The sequence below is a fragment of the Podarcis melisellensis genome, assembly GCF_964234715.1.
Source record: "Podarcis melisellensis genome assembly, chromosome: 14".
Lineage (NCBI taxonomy): Eukaryota > Metazoa > Chordata > Lepidosauria > Squamata > Lacertidae > Podarcis > Podarcis melisellensis.
The window spans coordinates 46,514,828-46,535,337 of NC_138546.1; the positions used below are offsets into that span (position 1 = coordinate 46,514,828).

The following is a 20,510-nucleotide window of genomic DNA, read 5'->3' on the forward strand; positions in this document are numbered from 1 at the left end:
TGGAATTCAAAAAAATGATGGCGCATTAGTCATTCAGGCCACAGCTAGAAAGAAGATGAAAAAAATTAAAATAAGCACCTGTCACTTTTGAGGCAGTGTAAAATTTTGCAGAGAAATGAATGAAAGAGTGTCCTCCAGAGCAAAAGAAATACTGTCTTCAAATAAAATCAACCAAGTGACATTTTAAGGCCTCCTCTTGGCCTCCCCAGGGCTTAGAGCAAAGTGCCTGATTTATGGCTCCTCTTTCAGGCATTTGCTAGAAATGGATTTCTCTTGTTCAGCGCTTGCTGTAGAAGATAGAAAACAACTATTGATTTCTGAGATTGAAAAAAAATGGCAGAGTGGCTTATACATAATAAATGTGTTGGATGCAAGCTGCCATGCCTGGATCTGGCCCTGATGCTGAACAACACACCACCAGCATAGACATCATTTCACTTTCCAGGAACAGATTTCTTCTTGTTCTGGGAAGCTGCCCCCCACTTTCTAACCTGAGGTCAGCCGTTGTTCCCAGGAGGCCTGGGCACAGAAGAGCCTCCTATTTGACCAACACTCAGTGCACCTGAGAAGAAACCACTGCTAGAAGGATAGAACTTTCTTTATGTATGCAGCAAGAATACTTATTGCAAAGTACTGGAAGACACAAGATCTACCCACCCGGGAAGAATGGCAGATGAAGGTGATGGACTATATGGAATTGGCGGAAATGACTGGCAGAATCCGAGACCAGGGAGAAGAGTCGGTGGAGGAAGATTGGAAGAAATTTAAAGACTATCTACAGAAACATTGTAAAATTAATGAATGTTAGAAGGATGTTGGAATGAAGTTATGTGGTTTTAGCAGAAATGTTATAAAGGTTTAGGAAAAAACAGACTGTTAATTGGTGAAAGGAGGGAAAGTAAAGTTACATTATATTAAGATAAATTACAGGACAAAAATTGGAAAAGATGGAAAGGATTTGCTGAAATAGTTAACCGAACTAGAATACAAAAAAAGGAGGTGTGAGGTGGTCAAGGAAACAAGCAAATGAAAGATAAGTTATGGGAAGGTTTGATGTGTTTTTTAATTGTTTCTATTTTTCTTTTTCTTTTTTTCTTTTTTCTTATTGTGATGTGCTGTTTTGTTTTTGTTTAATGTGGAGTTTTTACTTTTTCTTTTTGTAACTTTTAAAACTTTAATAAATATTATTTTCAAAAAAACAAAAAAAAGAGAAGAAACCACTGCTGTGGCATCTCAGGAGCAGTAATTTTGAAAACTCCCTCACCAAAGGCAGAAAAGGAGGGTGAGTGTTGAGTTTGGGTTAGCCACACTTTTTCCTCAAATGACCGAAACGTGAGGAAATGTAAAGATGCATGCACTTCCCGCCCCACCCCAAAAAAAAGTTTATGAAAGGGGATAAATGTTCGCTTCAGCCAATGCAAGACAGAGCAGGGGGGGAGATGGGGGGGTAGACAGTGTCGCCTTGACTCAGCTTCAGCAAGGCTTTTGAACCACTTTGGGCATTATAGGGAAATGCTAAACAACAACCTGGCATATAATATCTCATTGATTTCTTAGTCATGGAGTCTCTCCACTCTGTTCTTACCTTTGTGCCTTTTCCTTGCTAAAGGAGCTGTTGGTATCATGACGCTGGCTGGATTTGTTCCCTTGGTGCTTGAGATGGGGGTGGGACCACGGAAACAACCGCTGAATCATTCCCTTAGCTGTGCAGGATACGCACCTTGGCTGCCCTGGCCAGACTGACGAGTCCCGGGAGCCTCCTGAGCATGGCACTCAATGTGCGCACACGGCCAGCCTTTCCTCCGTCATTGTGCTCCATTGCACCACCCGGGATCCCTCTGGACTGTAATGATGTGAAGACTCTTAATGCAGGCTTCCATTCAAACAAGGCATGTTTGAATCATTCTTCGTATTTCTAAAGGTCTTATTAGGTCATTCCCCCCAAACCCTATGTATAAAAGTCTCATCAGGTCGTATTTTGAAAATAATACAACCGTAATGAGGTCCCACAGTGGGCCTGAATCACAACAGCACTTCTGCAGGATTTGCAGCTGACTCACCTGAATGAAGGCATCTTCCCACCTTCCTGTTGCCCATTCAAGAGTGTGCCCCACCCAAAGGAGGCATGACTCATCCAAAAGCTGTTCCAGGCTGCCCTTTTGCAGCAGTGGACCCTGGCTTGGCCTCAGCACCTACAAGCAAGCTGCTTCCAGGGTGTGTATGGCTCCATTCCTTGTAAAGGACTTTCGTGGCACCAGCTTTACAGACAGAAGGGGTCTCCAGGCAAGGCTGGGAAACGACTCCTGCCTGAAGTCTTGGAGAGCCACTGCCAGTCAGTGTTGGCAGTACTGGGCTGGATGGGCGAATGAGACCATTGTGGGGTTTGCAGCCAAAATTGTGAATGCATGTTTTGCTAGACAAGCACAGGACTGGTACACAGAGAGTTCTTAAACTTCCGAGAGAGGACCTTCTGTGTATGCTCACTTCCTTTTCCTCTGGACCGTGTAACAAATGAGATATTTCCTTTTGCCTGTGAGGAGGCTGGCTTTCCACCATGCCTCCAAGCTGAACAGGCATGCATTGCTGAGGCTCCTGCTTTCAGCCATGTTAACCAAGACTACTCGCTTTTATTTTACTGTAACTCCTAAGTATTTTTCTGCACACCACTTTGCTTTATTTGCTGCTGCGTTGAAATGTAAGTAACCCCTTTTTCTGTTTATCTTACTAAAAACGTGGTTTCATTCTCTGCAAAGGGGGCGAAGAGGAGGGGAGGTCAACAGACCACAAATAGAAGGGATACAAAGGTATAAATGCCTAATTCCTAAACTTTAATAAGCTGCAAAATGTCTAAGTGTTTTTACTCTGCTAAAAAGGGCAGTTCTCAATCCTTCTGGTCACCAAGGTGGAGAGCAGGAGGGTTGTGCTGCTTTGCCCAGCTGTGAGCCTTCTTGCACTCTGCACTGATGATTCTTGGCTCCGGAAGGATTGTGGTGCTTCCTTGGCACTTGGCACAATCTGGATTTCAAAGTTCATGGAACAGTTCAGTTCAGGATGACCCACTGCCAGCGAACAGCTCCAGCAATGCTGCTTAAAAATGGAGAGAGAAAGAGAAATTTGGGTGAGGCGAGGAGAGGGAAAACATGAGCAGTTTATCTCCCCCTTCAACAGCCTTCTCTTCCCTGCCTTCTTGGGAGGACGGGGAAGGAGAGATGCTAAGTCGCCTTCCTTTTAGTTGAGCCCACAGGTCTGTGTTTTTGCAAGGGGGTGCATTTTGTTTTGCTTGCCTGGGCATACGAAGACGCCACTGAGGCAGAGTCTGACTTCCTACTGTCACTCCTGGCAGAACAACAGTCTTGTTTCTGTCTGGGTCAGGAAAAGCTTTAGAATGCCCTTCTCTAACATTCAAAACATCACTTAAGAAAACCAGGCAAAGTTTTTGCTGACATTTATTAATCCTGCAGAGTTGAGGAGATGCTAAGTTAAGGTTTGGCACACCAGGTGACAGAGAACATTTTGCCCAGAGGCAGCAATTACATTCCAGGAGCAGTGTCAGGATCACTTAGTTCTGAGGGGAGACCAAGATCTGAAAATCAGTGCAAAGTTCTTCCTGAGGAATATTCAAAGGCACAAGCAAGGGGAGAGTTTGAGCTGAACCACCTGTGGCAACAAAGGGGCAAGGCCATGGTCTGTGTCCATTTTCATACGAAGGTGGTGTTACCTTGAAGGCTTTTTTAATAGTTTTTTTCCTTAGAGGCTTGTTAGTTGGGGCTCCTGATGGAGTTTTGGAGCAGAAGGGATTAGCGTTTGTTTATTTGTTTGTTGGCTTGCTTGCTCGAGAGGCCAGGAAGAAAGGAAGCCTCCACCACCTTTTCAAATGGCAAGCTCCCACATTCAGCCTGCCTCTTGCGCAGCCCTCATGAGCAAGCAGACTGGAACATGTCATGCTTCAAATAATCACTTTAGCTTCAGCCAGGGAGGGAGGCACCTATGATCGGATATGCTCTTTTTCTAAATTGCTTTCTCTTCCATCTGCTCTTATGAACCACAAGAGGCATATTGTGCAGTCGGGATGTGGCCTCTCCCACAGAAGTTGCATGGTGATTTTTGCAGTGGAACTGGCATCGTCAAACAGGCACCTTAAGCAGAAGGCCTACAAAGGAGCGCTGATCTGCATGCCTAGAAAAAGCAGGTGGTACAGATTATTTCATGTCTCTATTTGCAATTCTCTAATTTTATTATTGTTATGTATTCATTATATGCATATTAAATTTATATATCACCCTTCATCCAAGGATCACAGGGCGGTTTACAATACAAAAACACAAAATTACATAACATAATAACAAACTAAACAGTACTCCCACCCCCACCCCCCAGCCACACACACACACACACAGTTTAAAAAGCCATAGATTATTTGATTAGCCAGAGGCCTGGGAGAAAAGGAAAGCTTTCACCTGTCGCCTAAAGATGTGTAATGAAGGTGCCAGGCAGACCTCTTTGGGGAGAGCATTCCGCAAACGGGGAGCCACTGCAAAAAAGGGCCTATTCTCATGTTGCCTCCCCCTGGACCTCTTGTGGAGGAGGCACACGAAGGGCCTCATGATAATCGCAGGATCTGCTTCGTTCATATGGAATACCGTCCACCCAGAGGTGCCAACTTGAATAAAATATTGGGGGGGGGGACAAGTAGTCCCCACCCTGCATAACTGATCACATGGTACAGTGCACGCTCACTGTTTAAATGAAAATGCCCATCAACTTTGGGGTGGCCCAGCCTCCTCAAATATTTTATGGGGTGGGGGGCAAAGGGACCTCGGCCCCTAGGAGTTGGACATTTTCATCTGAGGAATGCAAGGTGCTTCTGGCTAGTGGAGAAGCGTGGGGGCAGGAATACATGTGCACACACACTTGTTACATGCTCAGAGGTGCTACTTCATTATCTTCATTGCCTTGCATGTCTCCCCCATCCTGCTAGCCGCTCAAGACTCACCCACTACCGCAGCTGTCTCCAATCTGCACAGTGGCCCTTTTAAGCCCACTCCCCCATCTCTCTGCCTCCTGCTCCCAGTGGTGCCCTAGGTAAGAACATCACCGGCAAGCTCGGAGCCGGATGCTATGTTGTGAGGGGCAGAGAGCCAAGATCCATGCGAATTGGATCCGAAGCACCTGCCCTGGAGAGTCCAGTCTGCCATGTGGACAGCAGAGGAGCCTCAGACCCCGTGTGGCTTCTGAGATCTTCCCCCGCTCTCTCACTCGCTGTGGGGCAGTGCTGTGAGGGGGGAGCAAAGCCTTGAAATCGGGCATGCCCCAATTTCAAGTCAGAAACCGTGGTGGCTTTACCAATTCTGCGATCTTCCCTGAAGAATCAGGGCAGTTGAGGGGGTATTTGCGGTCCTGAGCCGTTTAAGGCTCTGCGCCTCAATCTGTGCCACTGGTGGCACCAAAAGCCACATGTAAAGCCATAAACCTGAGGAATCCATGTCACACCTCAAATCTCCCAAGAGAGATTGGGCAGCTCTCCTCCTTTGCCTGAATTCGTAAGCAAACATACAAAGACTTCTTTATTTACTCAGGCTTTGGGCTGATAGTTTTATAAAGTTTGTACCCTACTGGTATTAACTGCTGTTTATAACATGATATAGTGTTGTTTTGAATTGTTTTTACATATTTTTTATTTTAATCTGAGGCACCCTAGGGGGTGGGCAAATTAGACACTTGAAATAATAAATGAATGAAATAATGAATAAAATGCTTCTGCTGCTGTTGTATAATAATAGTGATGCTGTTCCTTGTTAGGGAGCAAGGAGGTTATTTAAGAGAGGGGTGGGTACATTGCTGCAGCTGCTCTGGATCCGTGCCTCCTTTGACACAGCTGGCCTCCCCCAGGCCTGCAGCTTTGGAACTGGGCAGCCAGGATACTTTGTGAAGAAGAGAACTTATCCTAAGGTCTCCCTCTGCTTCTCTCCATGAAATCAGAGCAGGGTCCAGCACAGCAAAGGCAAGAGCAGAGGGGTCTCCATCCGACAGGCCTTGTTACTCCTTTTCTGTGTACCTGCAGATTACATTTGTACCTCAAATGTCCGTCAGTTGATAGAAAGGGTATCCAATATATCTGTTGCTGTGAGTGTTTCAATCATCCTAGGCTCTCCGTGGAGGCCTCTGAAGGGCTGTTCCTGATCAAATCAATTCCAGTGGACCTGTGGAGTGTGAAATGACAGTGCAGGAGGGCCTCTTTTGCAGACTGGAAGGTGTGAATTGGCACCTTGGAGGAGGCCTCTTCTCCCACTGTAAAGAGACTTACAGAAACACACTTGAAGATGTGGCTCTTACTTTCTCCTGTTCCATTTGTAACACAAGCAGCTGTTCCTTTCAGGAAGGAGATGAATTGTAAACAATGTGCTTGATATCTGATGGCCAGGATTCCTTTGCCTGGTACCTGAAGAACCAGGTGAGGTTGGGTGGGTGAGCAAGAGACTTTTCCAAGTCTCCGAATAAAATTAGCCCTGAAGCTGTGATAGCAGGAGCAGTAAATATTGCATCTCTCACAGCTGCACTGGGGTGGAGATGGTTCCTGCAGGTGGCGCTGTGGTCTAAACCACCGAGCCTCTTGGGCTTGCCGACTGGAAGGTTGGCAATTCGAATCCCCACAACGGGGTGAGCTCCCGTTGCTCTGTCCCAGCTCCTGCCAACCTAGCAGTTCAAAAGCACACCAGTGCAAGTAGATAAATAGGTACCGCTGCGGCGGGAAGGTAAACAGTGTTTACATGCGCTCTGGTTTCCATCACAGTGTCCTATTGTGCCAGAAGCGGTTTATTCATGCTGGCCACATGACCCAGAAAGCTGTCTGTGGACAAACGCTGGCTCCCTCTGCTTGAAAGCGAGATGAGCGCCACAACTCCATAGTCGCCTTTGACTGGACTTAACCGTCCAGGGGACCTTTACCTTTTTACCTTTATCTGCCCCAAACTCACCAAAGTAATTATATTCCGAACAACCTTAATGTGATGTGCAGAAAATAGAAATCAGATACGATATAACTCTTTCAGAACATTATACAAAGGAGAGCTTCCATTAGATGCTTTGCAGGTTCCAGGTTGTACCTCCAAGTACTGGAAGAAGGAGCCATAGAATGGCTGACCTCAACACACACATACAAAATTGTTGGGAAATTAAAATCCAGCTGTGACTCAGGTCAAGTAAATAGAAGCCCAGCGGAGCCTTCCCTAGCAGTTGGAGGAAATCAGGGTGGATTTGATTTAAATCACTAGTCAGTAAGACTTGATTTAAATCTCTCTTTTTTTGCAGAAAGACTAATTCTTGCTGGTACAGTATAAGGTTTCATTTTTGAAATAATAAATTTTCAGAGTAGTTTTTACAGTTATATCAATACTATTAGAAATGCATAGGTAATTATGGCATTACAGTGGTGCCTCGCAAGACGAAATTAATCCATTCCGTGAGGCTCTTCGTACAGCGGTTTTTTCGTCTTGCGAAGCAAACCCATTGACAGCTTAGAGGATTAGCGGTTTAGCGGCTTTTAGCGGCTTTTAGCGGCTTATCAGCTTAGCGGATCAGCTGATAAGCGGCTTAGCTGCTTAGAAAAGGGGGGGAGGGGAAAAACCCGCAGGAACTCGCAAGACATTTTCGTCTTGCGAAGCAACCCCATAGGGAAATTCGTTTTGCGAAGCACCTCCAAAACAGAAAACCCTTTCGTCTAGCGGGTTTTCCATCTTGCGAGGCGTTCGTCTTGCGGGGCACCACTGTATTGTGAGGTTTAATAAATTAACTGTTTATAGGGGCTATATATCCCAGCAGTCCTGGCTTTGGAGAGGCTGGCCTTCCTTTTTCCACAGGGAAGCGGGGGAAGATACAGTTGGTAGGCCCAGGCTGGGCAGGTCTGCAGAAGGAACAGGGCGAGGCTGAGGAGAAACAGGCCGTTGCAAAGCTGGAAAAGGGGAACCAAGGACTGGAGCAGAACTTTAGGGATTGCTGCTCCAGGACTGAAGTTCCAGGTAGAGACTTATAAAATTAATAAATTGTTGTTGTTGTTGTTTAATAACAACAAAGAAATCATCAAAAATTTAACTTATACATCTTAATTGACTTCCCTCCACTGCCCCTTCTGGTTCCATTATTTTATACTTAATCATGCACATCTATAGTGTTTTATATTCTTAACATCCAATTTTAAATTTTTATTCATGTTGTTACAAGTGACTTTTAGAAGTTCAGCTAATGTAAAAATCTTCATCTGGTTCGTTGGCAAGCAAAGCAAACAGGGTAAGACATGGTCCTTCTGCAAGGTGTGTCTGTTGCCTTCCTTGGAAGGAACGACAAGACCTTCCTGAAGCGAGTTTTGTCAGTTTCCTCACAGCCTCCGGTTTGGTCCCTGCCAGGTGAAGCACGAATTTAAATAGCTCCGTCTTGGCATTGTTACAGAATGTGAATTTTGAAGTCTTTCAGTAATCCAAGTTTAGCTTAGAGAGTCAGCAGAGCAAGGAGGGACTGCATGCTGCGTCTGGGACAAAGAGCCATCTTCAAAGCCCTTGTCAGCCATGGAGCTTGCTGAGGTGAGGGCAGTGCCTTCTCCCCATGCCAGGGTTCGTACAGGGTTAGTACTTAACCACAAGCTTCCCAGCTGACTCAGCACCACCCACATTTTCTGGGGAGGGTTGCCAGTATAATGGCTGTGAAGTGCTCTGAGCCCAAGAGTCTGGTGGTCCTTTAGAGACTAACAAGTTTATTCCAGCGGACACATCCCTGGCTGATGGACAGTCCCTGGTATCAGATGCCCACTCCTCAAAAGGCCAAAACACAGTGTCAGCCCACAGCGACCCTGTTTTTCTCACCCCTATCGACCTGTCTTGTTCTCTTGTAGGTAGCATAACCTGGAAGGAGAACAGAATTGAAATGTGGCGAAGAGTGAACACCTCCCTTAACACGAGTCTCATGCTACAAACCAGAGGGTGGGGTGAAGAAGAGAGATCTTGCGCACCTCCAAAGCCGTTCTGAAAACATTATCTCACTAAACTAGGAGCCTGCCACTGGCTTAAGTGGCCTGCAAATCAGTCTGACAGAGTGTTTAGAAATGTGTGTAGCTGGAAGCATCGCGGGCAAGCCGTGGGGACGCTTTGCAGGCAGCTCTTGCCTAAGAGTTTTAAAGGTAAGAGCCACATTTCACACAGAATAAATCCAGGAAAGGGTGTATCTCTGGCCCTTCCAGATTTCTCTTCCCCTCCTCCACCCACCCTCTGATGGCGGAGGAGGGGGAGTGGAAAAGAGGCCCACCCACAGCCCTCTGGGGCAAATGGAGCTTGCAACCCCCTTCTGTGGTTCTCCAGCTGCATTTTTTTTAACACTAAGGTTGATGTGGGAGAAAGCAAGCATGTGAGCATCACAGGTTATGGTTATCAGATGTCTCCATTTCCCGGGGACCGTCCCCAGATTTACAAATCTGTCCCTGGACAAAATCCATCCCCGGAGACACAAGATCTACCCACCTTGGAAGAATGGCAGATGAAGGTGATAGACTACATGGGGCTGGCAGAAATGACTGGCAGAATCCGAGACCAGGGAAGAGAGACAGCGGAAGAAGATGGGAAGAAATTTAAGGACTATCTTAAGAAACATTGCAAAATTAATTAATGTTAGAATGACGTTGGTTTAGAAATTATGTGGTTTCCAGCTGTAATGGTTAAGTAAAAAGAAAAGAAAGGCTAAAAATTAAATGAAAAATAAGGGAGAGGATTTGCTGAATTAATAATTAGAAATTGGAATACAGAAAGGGGAGGTATGAGGAAGTCGGGGAAGTAAGTTACAAGAAAATAAGGGATTGAAACTATACTTGTTTTTGTTTGTGTTTGTTTGTATTGTTGTTTTGTTTTGTTTTTATATAATTTTTGAAACTTTAATAAATATCTTTTTTAAAAAAATCCATCCCTGGAATGTCCCCGGATTTCATTTAATGTCCCTGGATTTATATTTTAAGTGTTGTAGATTTATTAGTAGGGAATGAATGTTGTGTGATTGGTTCAGCGGCACAAGACACATCATATGGGGGCTTCCAGTGAGGCAAAATGACGGGCGCCACGGCAGTGAGCAGCTCCTGAAGCCAACCAGAGTCAACTGCACTACCAGGCTCCCTCCAGGATGCTGAGACTGCCACTGCTGAGGGGGAACCGGGGACGCCTGGCATGTCAACTGGGGGAACCGCTGATCCCCCCCCCCATGACCCAAATCATGCCAGGAGCGAGAGCACTCAGCCAACTGCCCAGCAGCAGTCCAGGACCAGGAAAACCCCAGAGCTGACGCAGGGAGAAGGAGGAGAGGAGAAGGAGAAGGAAGAGAGGGAAAGAGGAAGGAGAAAAAAGACGGGAGCCCCGACCTTGCCACGCCGCTGCCGCCGCTGGGAAAGAGAGGAGAGCACCGGGAGGGCAAGGACACGTGGCCAAGCCCAGGCCCGACCCAAGTCTACTCCACGGCGGCTAGCATTCCAAGAGAGCAGGCGGAAGGCTGCACAAGAGAGGAGACCACAGAAGAGAAGGTACTACTTCTTAATATTTTTGGAAAATATTTTTTAATAACTTTTTTCTCTCTTTTCAAAAAAAAAGTGTCCCCGGATTCTTTGGAAAAAATCTGGTAACCATATCACAGGTGAGAAGCAGAGGGTGTAACCTCAGATGTAAACTGGTGGCTGGGAGCATTTGTTTTGCTAAGAGGATAGGCTTGTGGGCTCTCTGATCAGCTGGTCCCTCCTGGGAGGCAGAGTGGTCCTGCAGTGCTGGAGGTGAGTGATTGCAAAGGACTCCCGTGACCTGAAGGGAAGGGAGTCAGGGCCTGGGGGGCCGGCTGGCTGGGGGGCTTGCACTACAGATCAGCTCCACAAGGATTCTGGACCTCTTCTGCAGATCAAGCCCCAAGATGGAGCAGCTGCATCTCATCCCCGGAGTGCCTTGACTCCTTTCAGCGGAGCAGCAAAAAACCAGTCCTAGGAAATCCAATGCAGATTCATTTCACTCCTTTCTGCCAGGAGTACAATGCCTACACGTTTCCATTATAGTGTGCAGCTACTCGCTGCATCTTGCCTCTGTAATAGAATTGGTAAATGGGCAGGGTGGGGGTTGTTGGGAGCAGCTGTTGGTTTTCCTGCAGTTTCTGTGCGTCGAAATCAAGAGGGGAAGGGAGGGCAGGGCTTGGGGAAGGTTTTGCGCTACAGCGCTTCAGCCTCTGTCCAAGACCAAGCAGCGCCCCCTGCTGGTCTCTCTCCGACACAACAGCACCTCCGTTTTTGGCAACTGGCAGTGGGAAGCATAGCAGTGGGAACATCTGTGGCCCTCCAGATGTTGGGTTTGCTGGGAGTTGGGGAGGGGCAGCAACAAGGGACTGCAGCGAGATGGTGGAGAAGAATGAAAGGGGTGGAAGGGCAGACCCATAGATGTGCCTTTTTCAAAAGTAAATATTCAATTTGTCTCATGCCTCCAGAATAATTAAAGGAGGGATTATAAAGCCTCTTCCCACTTAGACAACAGAGTGAGCACATCAAAGTCTCTCTGCTTAGCTAGGAATATTCTCAAGAGCAAAAGGCATTTGGGGCAGCAGATGCCTTCTGCTCTTTCCAGGGGAATAGAGTTACATGGATGCTGCCCAGGTAAAGTTTATATGCTATATTTTAAAATGAAACACTGATTGGATGTTTTCCAAGGAGTAGCGGGAGAGGACAGAGCAACAAATCCATGCACCCACACAAGTGATCTCGATATCTGTTATGAGCAGTGAGGCCCTTTTAATTACGCCTGAATATTGGACCAAGGGCTTGTCCACACCTAACCTTTGCCCCTCTCTTTTCAGGCACAGGTCCATGCTTAAAAGCTCCGTGTCTAAGGGTTGTTGTTGATTTCTTCTTCTTTTGCCCCAGGGAAAGTTCCGTTTGGGTGCTAGTTCCCTCTCTTTCTTTCCCCCGCCTTGCCCAATTAGGCTCCTTCCATCCACCCTCCTCTGCACATCCTTGTGGCTGCTGAGCCAGTGGCTGCCAACTTTTGTTAGCTACGTGGCTTGATGACAGCCAGGGGGGAATCAGGGTTCTCTTGCCTGGGCAACTTACCTGCTGTGCTGGGGTCTGAGGCAACTGCTCACTGCTTCCAGAGAGCCTTGCTTGGCTGTGGGCAGAGGGGCTGTTCCAAGGCTGCCCCCAGGTTCTCTCTCACCCTGCCTTGGCACTCCAGCTGTATCCTGGGCCATGCACCATGAGGGAAAGGGAATTTGCCCCAATACTTTCCCCCACTCCAGTGAAAGTGCTTTCTTTCCCAAAGGAGGTGCTGGCCTGAGACCTCCCCGGGAAAGAAGTCCAGCTCCTTGGGCAGTGGGGACAGTGGGGGGTGGGAAGAGAGAGAAAGCTGTGGCTCAAGGAAATGCAACATTGATGGATGTGAAGCAGCATCCATCTCCCTCCTGCTTTTGTTTCCAAAGGAAACAATAGCGCTATGTAAATAATAAAAGCATTTTTTTTATTGTAGAATATGACTTAAAGAAAGGGGGGGATGTGCCGGGTGAACGTGATAAAAGAGGTATGTGTTGAAAGTCCAGCAGGACCGGTAAGAGATGGTTGCTCTCTTCAACAATGACACCAGTGCAAACCAGTGCTGGGAAGAGGCCTAGCTAACCTTTGGGGGCTGTTCTGTGAGCCCTGAGTGACAAGCCTTTCCAAGTAGTAGCAGCCCCCATGGCTGCTCAGGAACAGGGCTTGGCTCTGTGGGACTTGACACCACCAGCTCCCAGTTGCACTCCCCTCCTGACTGCTTATAAGGGGTCTTAGCAGCACCCAAGGGTCTCTCTGCCTGAGCCCCTGAAGAGCTGCTGGACTTGAGCAAAGGAGGAGGAAAAGGAGGAGGGGTCCACACTGGCTCAGGACCAAGCAGCTTTGGATCTTGAGCTGAGCCAGAGGCTGCACTGGAAGCCAGAAAGATTATTTACTTTAATCATTATTTATGTTGAACATTTATACCCCGCTCTTGAGCCAAAAAGGCTCCCAGAGTGGCTTGCATGCCATCAAAACAAGGCAGTCCCTACCCACAGCCATACAACCTGAAAAAAGCACACAAGGTGAAAGGGATAGGGAGAGAAGAGGAAAATAATCAAAACTCAGGCACCAGTTTAAAATCTCCTCCTCCTGGCCCTTCTAACAAGGGTCATTTGGACTCGCACCCAACTGTGGAAGACCCCCAAGAAGAAGTCAGTGGGCCAATTCTCCATTTGGATATGAAGCCTGGGGCAGGGCAGGGAAGGCTTCTCAGCTCCGCTCCACCCTCCTGGCAAGGGAAAGCAGGACAGTCTTCCTCCAGCAGCCCTCCGTCAGGAGAAGAGGCATCCCTGGGGGGAGCGGTGGCAGTCCTTTGGATCCTGGGATGATACGCCCTAATCAGAGAGGACAGTGAGGAGAACCCTGGGAAAATCAGCGCCTGATCCCTGCTGGCTGGCAGAGCCAAAGTGGCGGCCCAGCAGCAGCAAGGCCCATGTCGAGGTCGCATTTGCATAATGGATAATCCGCAGCTTAATGAAGATCCGCTGTCAAAACATGCCATTTACACCGAGGCTCATTTGTTCCAAACATCACTCACTTTTCTATTTTTACCCGGCGGCACATCTCCAGCCTCAGTGCTCCTCATCCCCAAAGCCTCTGCAACGTCATCCCGACAACTTTCTGAATGCAGGATTAGAGGAAGCCTGGAAGGAGAGGCAGCAGCAGCGGGGGGTGTGTGTGTCTGTCTTTGTGTGTGTGCCGGGCAGCGGAGGCTGAGCATTGGCGGGACAGTAGACACCCCCCTCCCCACAACCTGTCAATTACGGATTCCACATCATGCATCTGGTCCAGGAATGCTCAGGTCACCATCCTACCTTTGGCAGTTTTCCTTACAACAGGCTAGCTCAGCTGTTGCCCCTCTGGAAATAACTGCACACACAGGCCCTGAGGGGGTCTGAGGTGGCACTGGGTGACAAAAAAAGGGGGGACCATGTTAGCACTAGGGAAGGACTTTGGGGCAGATGCCTGGGCCCCCACTCACCTGGTGGCTGCTGTGTTCTGAAGTGAGTGAGGAGACCTTGAATGAGCAAGAGAAGCCCGCAAACACCATCAAAAGTTCAGAGTCTAAAACGACCCATCTGCACTCCACCGGAGCCAAGTGGGGCCACGCTGTACCACTTGCCTGCCCACACAGGGGGGCGCCCAGCCAATGCAGCCCTTGGCCGGTGAATCCCCCTGCCACCTGTGGAGAGGAGCACTGGACCGGGCCATGCTGGGGTCACCCACCCCCCAGAGGTGTTCAGATGGAAGTCCTGTGAATAAGTGCATCTATCCACACATCATCCAGTGTGGGGGGGAGTCCCCCTGATGCCTCAGCTGACCAATGGCCTCACTCTGGCTCTGCCACCACTTTTCATGTTGCTGCTTCTTTGGCAAAATTCATTAGAGATTTTGCACATGTATTCTCTTTGGAAACAGCCTGTCTCAAGGCTTGAGTGACCACGCGGGGCAGAATCTGCTTCCAGAGGCTGTCAGAATTCTGGATCGTATTTGGAAGAAGGCCCCAGGCCAGGACTCGGGAATTAAATCTTTCTGAGGGGATGACAAGGTGGTATACAAATCAAATTATGAGCCAGCCATAAGGAATATTAAATCCGAATTTGGAAGGCAAAATAAATGAGGACTTTTGCGGCCAGCAGCAAAGGAACCAGCTGCCAAGACGCCTCACCTCGCCAAAACAATACTTCTTTTTCCATTTCAGATCAATACTCATTTATGTTTCAGCAGACAATAGCAAAATGTAGATGGGCAGTTAACAAACCTCACCGCTGATATTTCTGCCTAAAGCTGAGAGAGTTGGCTGAAGAGTCCATGTGAGACTTCCTTCTGCACCTCCCAGGATCTGAGCCTCTAAGGAGGCTGGAAAGCAAGAGGCTGGTCTGTTCCCATTGGGATTAATTTCTTCCTGGGGTTTCTGCTGGGGTTTATGTGCCTAAGAAAGAAGAGCTCTCGGACTCCTAATTATAGCCACAAATTGATTTTCAGAGTCAGGCGCAGAGAACCGGCACAGAGATTTCACCTACCTGACCTTTGCAGTCACAAATAAGTGGGACAAAGGCGAGAGGCTGCTGGGTGGCATCTGGGTCAACTTTTTTCTATTTCTCTCCGGCAGGCCTTGATTCTTCTGCTGCAACCAGATTGCAGGAGCGAAAAACAGGGCTGTCGTTTATCCTAATCCAAGCCCCAAGAGTGAAGGCAAAGGAGAGATGGGCTTGCGTTGCTGGTTTAGAGCAAAAGACCCAAACAAGAGAGTGGAGAGAGCCCTGGGCAGGGGACAGCCTGTTTCAAAATATGTTGCACAGCAGAGCTTCTGACACCAGAGCTGTCTCCTTTGTCGCTCCCCTGAATAATTCCCAGCTGGGCTGTTTGCTGCCATAGCCTCCAGTCAGACTGGCTCCTCAGTTGGCTTCTTGGAGGGAGGGAAGGAGGGAGCACTCTGTTCTGCCCTGTCCTGCCCACTCCCATGCTGCAAAAGGCAAAATTCAGAACCACCCATCTCATCTTTTTCCTCTGGGTGGGAGAGTGTTTTTAACTAGGGATGGCACCCAGGCAGGCTGACCCTCGGGAACTGCTTAGAGGGGAAAGCACCTGTAAGGCACCTTCTTCTGAGACCCCCACATCCCCCCACTTGGCCCCTGCTTTGAAGATAGTTTATGGGAGGCAGACAAGCTTTGTTTGACCTGGGCTCCCAGTAGGACGTAGCCTCTCCTTCCTTTTGAATCCTCACAGATGACTGGAGCTTCAGGGCGTTTGCTGACGAATGCATGCAGCCGGTCCTGCTGGCCTTGGGCTAATTAGGCCTCTCCTGGTTCTGCGTGCGAGTGGCAGCGGGTGCTTCTTCCTAAGGGAGCCCATCCTGGCCAGGAGGGGGAGATTCTGCTGCTGCTGCCTCCTCAGAAAGGACTAGTTTCCAAAACTGCTCAAGGGAGTGAAACGTCTTTGTGTATTTGGCGACTTGTTTTGAAAAGCTGGCTGACTCACAGGGTTTGGGCAAAACCGCTTCTGGGGTCTCTGTGTCCTTGGCTGACAGCACCTTCCCCTGACACAAATACTGCTTTTGTGCAAAATGCCCCTCAGAAAACAGAGAGCGAGGAGGGTGCAGAACAGACCCTGCTGTGAGAATCAGCCACTGGCAGGGCGGGGTGCTGGCTCCCTGGAGCCCTTTTCCAGGGCTTGCCTACATTTCCGGGCTGGGAGAGGGACCATGAAATCCCCTGTCCCCAGGGACTCAGCTAGAAGGTTGGTCCACAACAGGGTTTTGCACAGAGCAGCCTGCAGTCAGAATAAGCCCCGCAAGGTTGGGGAGGTGAGAGCTGCTGCTTTTGCTGGGAATGGAGGTCAGGGGGAAAGGGAGGCCTAATTTTATATGCCTACAGAATTAATAGATGCAATAGAAACATCCTTCTCTCGGGACAGAGACAGCTGCTTCTAATGCGTTTGCAACTTTATCAGATTTACTGAGCCACACTGACATACTTAATGAGTTTAAACACACACACGCACAAAAATTAATTTACACAAAGATAAATTCTTACTCGCAAATTACATTTGCCAGCCTCATCGACTACCTAAAATGAGTTATCCCCCCCCCAACCCGTTTTCTTTATGCAGAAATTACCAAATATCTCAGGGGGTGTCAAATCTTTTTCTGCTGAAAATGTAAACAGATTTGATGCAGAATCACTTTCCCTTTGTGGCTGTTTCCCTAGACTGGGGTTGGTGAGGAGGAGAGAGGCTGGGTACATGTGGAGCTGAAGTTTTCTTTCTGGAGATTCTCCAGCAGGGGAAAGAAATGTTGGTGGGTCTGCAAAAGCCCACCTCCGTTTCTCTTTTGGCATGAGCCAGGGCTAGGCAGAGGGCAATCCATTCAGTCCCCTCCTCTTGAAACCCACAAGAGATTTGCCTCTACCTTCAGGGGGAGACGGATTGCAAGCCAGGTTGGTGCAAGTCACAAGGACTCCCCCCCCCCAAGGAGAAGCAAGTTTGGCTGGGGTTTACCTAGAGCAGCCTTCCCCATTCCTGACCATTAAGCATGCAGGCTGAGGCTGATGGGAGTTGTAGTCCAACAATACCTAGATGTCATGGACTGGTTGCATGCAGAAGAATGGTGGGAAGAACCGGCTGGGGAACCACCAAGGGAAGAAGCCTTGGAGCCCAGGGAGTGGAGGTGGGACAACGATGAGTGGTCAGAGGGAGAAGGAGAATACTGGGAAGAAGTAACAGGACTTAATGAGCTGGGAGACTCAGTGACAGAGAGGAGTCCAGAATCAGAGGTAGAAGCCAGAGCCGTCTTTCCCATACAGCTTAGTGGTTTGTTGCGCCAGGGCGTCAGCCTCTCAGGGGCACCCCAGCCAGTGGGGGAGCTGTGCGGCTTTGCTGGTGGCCTCCCCTTTCCCTGCACGCACGCCAGCGGCTCCCTGTCAAACATATGCTGGTGGGCGGGCAGCTTCCTTCCCAAGCTTCTGTGGGAGGAGAGCAATCCCTGCAGAGGCCTAAGATCGAAGCTACGCCCCGCCAACTATATGGCTGGTGGGCGCGCAGCTTCCCTCCCAAGCCTCTGTGGGGATTGCTCTCCCACAGCAGCATGGGGGAGAGTTGCGCACACAGCCCCCCCAATGGCTGGCAGTGCGCAGCTTCGGGGAGGCCCCCACTATCCGTGGTAATTTGGGGGCGCTGAGCGGATATTTGCACCCCGGTGCCACATCTGCTAAAGACAGCCCTGGTAGAAGCTGAAGCAGGGAGGAGAGATGCCAAGAGACAGAGATGAGGATTTAAATATGTAATGTTAGAGAATAATATGTTTAAAGTTAAAAATGAAAAGAAAGATGTTAAGTGATTGAGTTAATTTTATGAGAAAATTGGTTTTGGAAAACTGTTACAATGATAAACACTGAAACTCAGCCAGGGGGATTCGAGGAAGTCACTCAACAATGTTACTAAGATTGGATTAAGTACAGTTAAGATGTTTGTTTGTTTGTTTGTTTGTTTGTTTGTTTGTTTGTTTGTCTGTCTGTCTAAAAAAATTGGAAAATCAATAAAAAAAATTGAAAGAAAAAAAAGAGAGACAGAGATGAGTCTAGCAGTTGAAGAGTCACAGGTGTCTCCCCCTTCTGCTGTGACAAGCTCCCCTCCCCACTTGTTTCCCAGATCCAGAAGAGAGCTGAAACAGGTGGAGCAGCTGCAGGCTATATGCAGGCGCAGTCTCTGATTGCTTGGAAGAAGCCCTGGAAAGGAGGGAACTTAAGACAGCTGTGGTGAGATGGGGACTTCCCGTTTCAGCAACTGATTCATGGGGCCAGACCTACTGGGGATGAGCTGCTGTGCTCATTAGGCCTGACACTCAGCCAAGTTATGTGAAGATTGTGTTTTTGCTAGTAAAGAGTTAACTCCAACTTTGACAGTGTGATTTACTGACGGTTCAGTACACACACCTGGAACACACCTGGATGAGGGGGCTGACCTTAGGAGACCAGCATTTAGCCAGGCAGATGAAAGGAGAGCTTCACTATAGAGTTGGAATTATACTCATTGTTAAGCCAACAAGTCAAGGTTAAGCATTAATTATATATCTGAACAGCTTAAGTGCTAAACATTTGTGTTTTCCATCTATCCTGCTTCCTTACCAGTATTTCCCAACCTTGGGTCTCCAGCTGTTTTTGAACTACAATTCCCATCATCCCTGACCACTTGTCTTGCTAGCTAGGGATGATGGGAGTTGTAGTCCAAAAACAGCTGGAGGCCCAAGGTTGGGAAACACTGCCTTATACAAAGTCAGACTATTGGACCCCAATTTCGTGCCCTCCAACTGTTTTGGATTACAACTCCCATCAGCCCCAGCCAACATGATATGGGGCAATGGATGGCTCTGTTATCTAACATCTGGGAAGAACCAGGTTGGTTTTGCCCACAGGGTCAGACGAGCTCTTCAGGGTCTCAGGAGTCTTGCACGGCTATAGAGGGAGATGTTGGCAGCTGAACCTGAGTCCATGACTGCCAATGAGCTGCGAAGGAAAGAGCTTGTCCCTTGAGACGTTGACCTTTAACGTAACAGTGATAAAAGGCAAAGATGAGAATCATCAGCAAAGCATGGCATTCAACTGCAGAAGAGCTCACAACTCTTCTGCCTCCTACGCAGTGTCCTCACAATTTGTTTTTGAACCAAGAACTTGCTTTTCTGGTACGTGAGGAGCATTCACTTCATCTGTTTTAGTGAGTTACTATGTATTTGTAAAGGGGGAAGTGAATTTTTAATAGGCTCCAGAGAGACGCCTTGCATAGATCAGCTTTAATATTTAAATATACAACGGGTCTTATGATGAATCATGGCTAAAGGGACTGGCTGGGGAGACAAATGCTCTTTACTCATCTCGAACGCCTTTCCAAGCCCACCATCCTTCACTCTGCTGCTTACAGACACAAGTATAAATTGCATGTCAGTTTAACACAAGGGGAGCAATTTGCATTCTATGACCAATTTACAATAGCAATAATCTATAAGCTCTGTTCTCTGGAAACAGAGCTCAGGAACGTGGAATGCTCCTTCCTCCCAGCTCAGTGCTGTATTGTCTGCTATGACTGGTCTCATGCAGACCCTGTCACCAGGTTCTTTTAGCTGGATTGACCCTGACTGGGGCCTTCTGCATGTCAAGGCAGCTGTTCTGCTGCTGAGCAGTAGTCCCTTTCCAGCTGGATGTTGAGGCCTTCTGCCAGATTTCTCAGTGTTGATCCGGTCCCAGGATCAGGTGTCCCTTTGTAACTAGAGAGAGAGAATTGGTGGCTACAGAACCGTGGCAGCCAACTACGGGAAAGCCATTAAGACAGAGCATGCCAGGCCTAGGACTCTAGAACACATAGGCAAAGCACATTCCAGAATGCTGTGAAGAAGGTGTTAAATCATAGCTGCACGTTTATTATAGAAACTATGTTTTTGTTGCACTTCTATGCTATGGAGCTTTTCCAATATTCAAAGCAATTTGTGGACATTCTCAGGCATCCTCGCTACAATTTCCCCAAATGTGATACACATTGGTTGGTTGGAATGGCATAGAACAATCCTTAGGTGTGCAAATGTAAAAGGCTACCTGTGTTTCGGTTTGTGTATTGGTTGAGAAGAAAGTGTGAAGTACGGTAGGTGGCTCTTTTTCAATAGAAGGTAATCAAGATCAAATGTCTCCCTCATCTTTCTCATCCATGGAGAAGGGCTACGTGGCTCAGCATGGGATAGCTCAGTCGGTGGAGCATGACACTCTTAATCTCAGGGTTGTGGGTTTGAGCCCCACATTGCAGGGGGTGGGACTAGATGACCCTCATGGTCCCTTCCAACTCTACAATTCTGTGGGTCTATGTTCTGCATGCAGAGGACCTACATTCAGTCTCTAGGGAGGGCTGTGAAAGATGCTTGCCTGAACCTTGGAGAGGAGTGCCTGTCCCT

The 20,510-nt window shown here is 48.1% G+C and overlaps 2 long non-coding RNA genes across 2 annotated transcripts; one reads left to right on the forward strand and one right to left on the reverse strand.

Annotated features, from left to right (window-relative positions):
* Window positions 1-2,807: 2,807 nt before the first annotated feature.
* Window positions 2,808-15,925, reverse strand: LOC309356406. The gene is made up of 2 exons (XR_014162772.1): window positions 15,103-15,925; window positions 2,808-3,087 (listed from the first exon to the last, which is right to left on the reverse strand). It is a non-coding gene; the product is annotated as an uncharacterized lncRNA (long non-coding RNA).
* On the forward strand, window positions 7,813-18,471 carry LOC309356382. Its single transcript, XR_014162744.1, has 3 exons — window positions 7,813-8,015; window positions 8,882-9,166; window positions 18,227-18,471. It is a non-coding gene; the product is annotated as an uncharacterized lncRNA (long non-coding RNA).
* The last annotated feature ends 2,039 nt before the right edge of the window (window positions 18,472-20,510 follow it).